We start from the raw sequence: 10410 nt of genomic DNA, 5'->3' as shown, positions 1-10410 counted from the left end.
GATCAACCTGGTGCCAAGGCCCAAATAGAGTTAACCATCTACAGAATGATGCTTTTACTCCGGCTTCTTTATGGATTGTAAGCCTGTCACATTTCACTTGTTTCATGAGCACCATCTATAAGCCACACTAAAAATTAATCAGTGAAACAGGATGGTCACTGCGATTACAGGACACAGAATCTAGAATCAGGAATGTAATGTTCGCCACAGAACTGTCTGGTGAGGCCACAGAGACAGGAGGAGAGCCTGACCATGAAAGCCACTCTTCCTGAGCCACTCTTCCGTGGTGAGCCCACAGGAAGAGAGGACTGTGATGCAAGGCCCCTTCACAGTCAGCACAACTCTAGTCCACGTGATTAAACTGTAGACTCATGGGTGGAGGCCAAGCTGATAATCAATCAGAAATAAAGCAGCTGCGACTTCCCTGGCAGTCCAGTGATTAGGACTCGGCGCTCTCAATGCCAGGGCCCAGGGTTCGATCCCTGGTCAGGGAACTAAGGGATCATCATTATTAGGTTCTGCTCTAAATTGAATCCCACCACAGTAAACTGTACTATATGATGATAACACAAAGGAAAGCTGGTCTCAAATTTAAGGGAAAATTCTCAAGAGAAATTTAGAATACACTCCAACATATTAAACAGAAAAGACAACTTCATCAATTGAAAAACAAGTATCTTCTTACTAGAAGCATAAAACTACTTTCTGACTCAAGAGTTCTCACAGTTATTTCAGTGCTCAAATCACATTACTGTCTTGTGCACCAGGGCTAACACCACCAAAAACATCTTTTTGGAGTAGTTTTAGGTTTCACCTTAAGGATCTAGATCTTTATACATATATAAAATCTTGCCTGGTCCCCATCTCTTTGAGAAAGATAAGCTTCATCTAAATTATTTCAGCTGATTAATGATTATCATTTATAATTTTAATGCTACTTCTACCTCGGGTATTCCTTTGCAAAAAGTGTATGGATTCATTACATATTCTAATGTATTATCTATAGATGATAAGATAAAGTCAAGCATTTTATCTGCTGATACTTTTTAAGTTGACCTGTCTTTACACTTAAAAATGTCTCTTAATAGTAGGCTTCCCTGGTGGCTCAGATGGCAAAGAATCTGCCTGTAATGCAGGAGACCCAGGTTCAATCCCTGGGCCGGGATGATCCCCCTGGAGAAGGAAAATGGCAACCCACTTCAATATTCTTGCCTGGAGAATTTCATGGACAAAGGAGCCTGGCAGGCCACATTCCATGGGGTTGCAGAGAGTCAAACATGACTGAGGGATTATCATTCACTCCCATGTACAATTTTATTTTTGGCTGTGCTAGGTCTTCTTTGCTGTGGAGGGTTTCTTAGTTGTGGCGCGCGAGGGCTGCTCTCTAGTTGCACAGGCTTCTCATTGCACTGGCTTCTCTTGTTCTCCATTCTCAAGGTGCACAGGCTTCAGCAGTTGTGGTGCATGGGCTTAGTTGCTTCACAGCATGTGGGATCTTCCCACGCCAGGGATCCAACCCGTGTCCCCCAAGCAGATTGTTAACCACTGGACCACCAGGGAGGTCCCAGGAGTCTAGATCTTTAGAGCTGTGATTCTCACACTTCAGTGTGCATGTGTCAGACCTCTTGGAGAGCTGGTTAAAACCCTCATTGCTGGACCTCAGCCTCAGCTTCTAACTCAGTAGCTATGACTGGGAGGGAGGAGGGGATCTGAGAATTTGCACTGCTAACAGTTTGCACTGATGTCAGGGCTGCTGATATGGGAATCACATATGAGAAACACTGCCTTGGGCATCATTTTCTAGTTCAGAGAATCCAATGCACCCATTCGAGCCTGTCATTTCTTTGTAAAAATAGTCTTATGGTGACGCTGCCTCATTTGTTTTCTTGTGGTCTGTAGCTGCTTTCTTGGTACAACTGCAGGATCAAGTAGTTGCAATAAACTTTCAGGCCTTCAAAGCCTTTTTTAGTCTTTTACAGAAAATTTACTATTCAGTGCTTTATAGAAAAAATTATAGAAAAAAAAAGCTCTGGTCTAATGCATCATTGTCTAACCCTCATCAACCATCACATCATGTACTGGACGGGACAGAGGACAATCCTATCAGGATGTTGCTGTGACTGGGGCTTATTTCACTAAAGATGCAATTTGATAAAATTTCATAATAATCTCGACTTTGTGTGGGTCATTTACAACTCCATATAGACTAAAGAAAGGGCTTTCCCAGGTGGCTCAGTGGTAAAGAATCCATCTGCCAGTACAGAAGACACAGGGGACCCAGGTTTGAACCCTGGGTTGGGAAGATCCCTTAGAGGAGGAAATGGCAACTCACCCCAGTATTCTTGCCTGGGAAATCCCATGGACAGAGGAGCCTGGCAGGCTACAGTCCGTGGGGTTGCAAAAGAGTTGGACACAACTGAGCATGTGTGCATGCATAAACTAAAGATATTTGCTCAAAACCCTGCTTTATATTCAGGTCATTATTTTAATTCCTTGAATGAAAAGACTTTCTTAAAAGGTCTCCATATACTTTGGAAGATGAAGAACTGTTGCAAATATGTTATCCAGTTAACAGAGGAAAATTGGAAAGATAACAGCATTTATGATGGAGTTGTATCTCATGCACAGATATATACACAAGAAAAAAAAAAACCTCATGGAGTCAGAATTATGCTTGGAAATCAAAGTCACCTTTAAAAGATACAGTACACAACATTTACAGACCATGTTGGAGGCAGACTCAATGTGTCCAACACAGCCAATTTTCCCTTCAGTGTTCAAACAGATGGCTCATTCTTTGGGTGAGCACCAGATGAAGTAGTTGGCTTACATTTGAGGCCATCTTGTGTAAAAAATACTTATCTTTAAACACTAGAATCACACTCTGCACCGTGAGAAGCTCACACTACAAGACACAAAGAATCTATGACCAACTTAGGGAGTTGTGGATTACTGTCTCCCTTTGAACGCTTAGTCTCGGGAGTAATAAGAGAAATGATAGGCACAAGCGACTGCATGACTTCAATTCTCAACCTCTTTCTCTCTCTCTGGCCCAGTACATACAGTTGGATGTATAAAACTTGAATGTGCCTCTGATGGGACTCCCCTGTGTTCATGAAGACACTGATGCTATAAAGGGCTCAAAATGGTTCTTCATATCCCATTCTTGGGACCAGTTTCTGTATTACTCTGCTCAGATTACAAGTAAGAAATATGCCCAGGTAAACCTAAAGGAAAATGGATTATTTTTAAGCTCTATCAGCATTACTAATGGTACTAGTATGCTGACACACTGTCATCTGTCAGGGCTTTTTAGCTTTGAGTAACCCAAGCTGAAAGCTGACTGGGTCATTTCATCACCATCACCACCTCTGATCCCTGAAGAGTTCCTGTTGTTCAGTCACTAAGTCATGTCTGACTCTTCATGACCCCATAGACTGCAGCAGGCCAGGCTTCCCTTCCTTTACCATCTTCTGGAGTTTGCTCCAACTCATGTCCACTGAGTTAGTGATACTATCTAACCATCTCATCCTCTGTCACCCTCTTCTCTTCTTGACCTCAATCTTACCCAGCATCAGGGTCTTTTCCAATGAGTCGGATCTTCACATCAGGTGGCCAAAGTTTTGAAGCTTCAGCTTCAGCATCAGTCCTTCCAATGAATACCCAGGGTTGCATTGATGGCTCTCAACTTGGGACTTTGCTGAGCAGTGGAAGATGTTTAGCATCCCTGGCTCCAGCACACTGAAGTGCCAGCGTGTGCGTGCTCAGTCGTTTCTGACTCTGCAAACCCATGGACTGTAGCCCACCAGTCTCCTCTGTCCATAGGATTCTCCAGGAAAGAACACTGGAGTGGGTTGCCATGCTCTCCTCCAGGGGATCTTCCAACCCAGGGATCAAACTCCTGTCTCCTATGTCTCCTTGCATTGGCAAGCAGATTCTTTACCACTGAGCCACCTGGGAAGCCCCTAAGTGCCAACAGTTCATGCCATTACTATGACCACAACAAAGTGTGGGCATTAATCACAAACATGCCCCCAAGCGTTCTGAAAACCCTATACCACTCTGCTCTTCCCCTTCAAGAACCACTATGATGGATATTACAGCAGCCCTGGACCAAGGTGGCAAAGTAGCCAGTTCTTCGGAAGAGGTTTTTAGAAGACTATATGTATTCAAGGTAGACATAGCTGAGAAATTTTTCTATAACTCGTAATTTGACTTGCTGACTTCTTCACTATTGAGCTGGCTTAATTTTGGAGTAATACATCTCTGTGATACTGAACAGGCATAACGAGTATTTTTTATTCCTGTAGATAATTGTGTTCATTTAAGTTAAAGAAGGGTTCTGAGTCACAACTCAAAATTCAGGAATTATACCTTTCTCTCTTCCTGTGCCCCCCATACCACCCCCAATCACCACACAAGACTTGGACTTCAACTTGAAAGAATAAAAATATAATGGAAAATCAGGGTACCTCTATTTATAAACTTCACATATCATACAAGATTTTTTTAAAAAAGAAAATCAGATTTACTAAACCATTAAATCAATTCCTCATAGCTCAGATGGTAAAGAATCTGCCTGCAATAGAGGAGACCCAGATTCAGTTCCTGGGTTGGGAAGATCCCCTAGAGAAGGAAATGGCAACCCACTCCAGTGTTCTTGCCTGGAGAACCTCAGAGGAGACTGGCAGGCTACATTCCATGGGGTCCCAAGAGTCGGACACGACTTAGCGACTAAACCACCACCACTGATTTTATAGAGCACATTTATATATTAGTTTTAGATGTGCTTTTGGAAAACTGTTATGCAGGCACATCTCACAAATATATTACACTACAGAGCCCTGGTACAATTATAAGAACTACAAACCAGAAAATCTTAACTGAATAAGACTGCATGGAGGCAACTATTAAAACACAGGTGAATCTGAAATCTAAAAAGTAGGTAGAGAATCAATCTTCTTTCATCCTTTCTCTTGAATAGTTCATCTGCCAAAAAAGAGGGAGGTAAAAGTTTATAAGAAAACTTTCAAATCTTCAGTTGAAACTGAAACCACTCCTTAGCACACAGGCACAGAATCTTTGTTTTATACAAAACTGTATTGAAAATAATCCAGAATATCCATTACATTTGTGTACTTGATAATTACAAGTTATAATGTACATTATAGACCCCTGAATCTACAATATGCACATAAACTGGCAATATTTACTTTAATAATGAGATTGCTTCTGTAGAGCAAATGATAAAATAAATGTTCAACTATTTCGAATGGGGGCTATTTCTATTTTATAGTCTTCATATGTCTTCATTGTTTTGAAAATGTAGACAACTGAAATTAAACAGTCGATACCATTCCCCTGCAGTAAGTACTAATAGATGTTACACATGAACCCACTTATAAAAACACACTATGCTTTCCTTAGAAACAGGTAAAGAAAAATAACAGCCATAACTTGCTAAAAAGTCATATAAAATAGCTGCCTTTCTATTGATGACACTTTTGCTTCTAGAGTTGTGAATTAATATCTGTAATTTGCAGAAGTTATAAATATACAGGAAATGTGTGACACCCATTAACCAAGACTCACAAACCAACATAATAGAAGTTTATGTAATAATAGAAGCTGTGATTTATAACATGTACCAAATTACAATTCAAGCTTATTACAACTATCAAAAGCTTTTTCATCCTAAAACATTTATGCTTTTGAATAGTTGCTAGCTCTAAAATGTTTATGTCCATTTTAAGTATTCAACTGATTAATTATAAACCTTCTCCCCAGCAGAACCTTGAGAAAATTTTGAATTATATTCTTACCCTTTTAGTATCTTTTTACTGGATCATGCCCTAGATTCTAGCTATCTGGAGAATCCAAACATTTGAGGGTATATGTGTTGTCGAAATATTTTAAAATAGGTAATATTATTGGGGGCTGAAATTAAAAAGAATTTTAAGGTTAAAAAACTTGAAGTCTAAAGATATTTAATATTTAATACTAAGCTTTAAAAAGAGAAAAAAAAAACTTGAAGTCTATAAAGAATATAAAAAACACATTAAAAATAAGCCCAAGGGCAAAACAACTACACTAAAACCATACAAAACTGAGTAATAAAACTGCAAAGATATTCAACTAATAATCAAACGTTTTGTATTGGGTTAGCCAAAAAGTTCATTCAGGCTTTTCCATTACATCTTCCAGGGAAACCCAAACAAAGTTTTTGGCCAAGCTTATATATAAGCTTTTGCTCAGAACTTCAATTTGAGCAGTTTCTAAACCAGTTGGCTGGAGGAAAGGGGCTTTCCTGAACTGAGAAATAAGTCACAGCTCTCACAAGGCCTTTAGATCTTGAAAGTACAAGAATTAAGTCATGGTCTTCAATCTTGGCTGTATATTATTAGCATCAGCCCAAAGTTGTTAAAAAACACCCACACCCTTACCCCATCCCCAAAGACTGGTTCAAGTGTCTCAGGTGGGGACAGACAGGGTTGAGACCCATAAACTAGATGCAAGGATCAAACGAAAGGATCAGAGAAAGCAGATGGTAATCTGGGAGTCTGATGATCTTCCATGGAAATAAACTCACCCATGCCAACATAAGAAACATGAGTGACTATAAGATTGAGACTGAGCACAGTCTCATTCTGGTTAGTTTTTTACTATTATATTTTATTTTTTATTGGCATATGTGTGCGTGCGTGCGCTCAGTTGTGCCTGGCTCTTTGCAACCCCATGGACTGTAGTCTGCCAGGCTCCTCTGTCCATGGGATAACTGGTGTATAACTGCCTTCATTCTGGTTAATTTTAAATACTCTTAAAACTAATTCAACTTGCCACCTTAGTCCACTAGGAATTTAAGAATAGGAATAGAAGAAATTTCTTAACAGGCCAACCTAGCAAGTCTCTGTTCAGCCTTAGAGACTCAGAACAGTTCATCTATGAGAGGCCAGTCCTTCCACTCCACTTGGGATTACTACTCACTTCTCATTCTACAGTAAATGTCTCTTTTCTGTATCTTCCTCTCTCAAATCCATCCCACTAACATTTAAGCAAATCAGTTTCTCCTATCCTAAAACACACACCCCTAGATCCTTCATCAACATCTTCACCCACATCCCTGTTCTTCCAGCATCTCCTTGCTCAGTGTCCAACAAGCCCATCAGTGCAGCTACTAAGGGTGCTGGAAGTCTCCTCTCAAAAGCAATCACCAAGTCCTTCTGTGATAATGCATTAGAAAACCTCTCTGTGTCACCTCTCTCCATGCCCACTGCTACTTACCCAAGTCCAGGCCACCATCTTCCCTCACTGCAACTATAATATCCTTATAATCTGGTCTCCTTGGAGCCATTCTTCTCCCAGGCCCATTCTCCACATTGTGGCCTAGGTAACCTCACCTTAAGCAATTATCAAACTTGTGCTTCAGTTCTTTTCACATGTAAAGTCCACTTTTAACAGACCTCCTAGAATTGTTAAGATTGAATGAATACCAAACAAAAGCAATTATTAATAGCAACTGTGAAGCATAATAAATGATAGCTATTTTATGTGTTTAGTCAGTCATGTCTGACTCTTTGCGATCCCATGGACTGTAGCCTGTCAGGCTCCTCTGTCCATGGGATTTCCCAGGCAAAAAGACTGGAGTAGGTTGCCATTTCCTGCTCCAGGGGATCTTCCCAACCCATGTATCAAACCCAAGACTCTTGTGTCTCCTGCATTGGCAGGTGGATTCTTTACCACTGTACCATGTGGGAAGCCATTTTTAGTTTATTAATGTACAAATACTTAAAAGCAATAAACTACTTGCATTATGAGAGGAAGGGATACTCAGCAAGCAAATCAAAGAGCCTGCAAAGTCTTGTTTTATCTGGCCTCCACCAATATTTCATTCTCAACATTCAACATCCCCACTGAGTTTCACCAACCAGAAACACTACACATAAAGAGTAAGGAAAGAATCTTTTTGCCCCCCCTAATATTAAGGTTATATTTCTAACATAACTTATGGAGGTGACAAACCATGTTTTGCTCTAACAACACTAGGGAATGGTAATGTGTGCTTAGTAGCTCAGTCGTGTCCAACTCTTTGCGACCCCATGGACTGTAGCCTGCCAGGCTCCTCTGTCCATAGGGATTCTCCAGGCAAGAATACTGGAGTGGGTTGCCATGCCCTCCTCCAGGGAATCTTGCCCAACCCAGGGATTGAACCCACGTCTTCTGCAGTTCAGGCAGATTCTTTACCGAGTGAGGGAACAGCATACTGAAGGAAAAAAGCTGGTCTATCTCTTCCTGTATCATAACTTGGTGATCAGGATCTTAATTTGTGAATTAAGGTGAAATCCTTAATTTTCAAGTACGCTTGCTACTTTCTATGCAATCACAGAACGAGAAAAAAAATCCCTGTAGGTTGCCATCTCTGAGTTTCACCATACACTGTGTCCCAGGAAGACCAGCCTCCTTCACATCACGTCCTGCGCATGTCTACATCCACGAGTGTCTCTCTGTTGTATATTTTCCTTACACTAGTTTTCTACTGAATTTGACTCTCGAGGGACTCTAAACACTTGGACTTATCCTAAGTACATGGGTGCATGCTAAATCCTTTCAGTCGTGTTGGACTCTTTGCGACCCCATGGACTGTAACCCACCCGGTTCCTCTGTCTGTGGGATTCTCCAGGCAAGAGTATTGTAGTGGGTTTGCATGCCCTCCCCATCCAGAGGATCTTCCTGACTGTAGTGGGTTTGCATGCCCTCCCCATCCAGAGGGTCTGAGAGTGTGTTGAGTGTGTGTTTAGTTGCAGTTATGTCTGTCTCTTTGCAACCCCATGGACTGTAGCCCTCCAGGCTCCTCTGCCAGTGGGGATTTTCCAGGCAAGAATATTGATTGGAGTGGGTTGCCATACCCTCCTCCAAGGGATCTTCCCAACCCACGGATCAAACCCAGGTCTCCCACATTGCAGGCAGATTATTTACCATCTGAGCCACCAAGGAAGACCCCTCCTAAGTACATCTTGCTTTAATTCCATGTGTCACGAGAATCTAATTTGAAAAACCAACCAACCAACCTATGACTAGAGGAACTTGATACATTAAAAAATAGGAAACTTTGTTTTACAAAGCTTTATTTTTACATACAAATTTCCTTAAAACAGTACACTTTTCCTCTGAGTTTCTGTACTGCTGCTGCTTCTGTACCAAGAGGTAATAATTCTTTTTCCCATAAAATGTATCTCCTAAAAGTGAATCCTGCTTTCTAGATCAACTCTTTCAGTCTGCCTTAGGGGTTTCACTCCATTTCTTCATTCATTGGTGATGTCAGAATGACTGAGTTTCCATGTATCGCCTCTTTTTCCATCTTCTTTCATTTCCTACTACCATTTTAAATTCATTATATGCCACTTTCTTACCTACCAGTCTTCTACTGTCTTTACCTTAGGCTAAAATTTTCCTTTCTTCACCAATCACAAGGTTCCTTTTTCCACTGAAAGTATAACTGGAATATTCGTTTGCAGACTACACACTGAGAATTATTTTTAATGTGCCCTAATAAACTATCATCCCACCTGGAATATTTAAACATGAGAAAATGGGTACTTACACAACTTTTTTCACATTGAAGTCCTTGTCAGAAGAGAATCAGTTAGAAAAGAACCTCAGGAAATAGGCTGGCACAGAACCCAGTGGTAATGAGGTACAGCGCTAAGCTTCAATATGGGCTTGGTTTAAGAAGGCGGCAGGGCAACAGGAAGCATGAGCTTTGAAAGTGATCTGTGCTAAGAGACACTCAAGTCACTGGACTCGAGGCTGGAGGAGGGTCTGGACTCGAACAGTGGGAGAAGAGAAGGCTCAGCAGGGGCCACAAGACACAGACCGCCCATAAGAGGCGGAGCCCGGAGCCAGGACACCCGGTCTAGTCCCGGCTTCACTGATTACTAGTTCTGTGACTCGGGACTAATGAGTTATTAGTTTAAAACTAATACTCAGTTTCTGTCTCATTTTCACCCATCTATAAAATGGAGACACGACTACCTACCTCATAAATGTTAAGGATTAAATGAGCAAATATTTGTAAAGCGCTGAGTGCAGTGTCTGGCACAGGACTAGGCTCTGTGAAACTGACTGCATGCCTACCGTGAGCTCAGTTCTAAGAGGGATAAAAATTCTGACTGTACATTAGACAGAGACAGCAAAGGAGAGGGGAGTCTCAGGTGATGATAAAGGGAGACTTAGATGGTATTCACACAAAGGGACATGGAGACAAGAGGTGAGTTCTTCAAAGGACAACATTTAGACAAAAATCAAACAGCTGAGGATTTAGCCTCAAAAAAAAAAAAGTAACATGAAGTGTGATTAGAAAGGTATACTGTTGAGAGGAAAATCAAGAGGGAGGGAATATATGTATAGTTGATT

Source organism: Moschus berezovskii, chromosome 16 (genome assembly GCF_049115385.1).
Source record: "Moschus berezovskii isolate FMDL1 chromosome 16, NW_MosBer_1.0, whole genome shotgun sequence".
In the NCBI taxonomy this organism is placed as follows: domain Eukaryota; kingdom Metazoa; phylum Chordata; class Mammalia; order Artiodactyla; family Moschidae; genus Moschus; species Moschus berezovskii.
The sequence above is the reverse complement of the archived record's forward strand: the minus strand, read 5'-3'. Positions refer to the sequence as shown.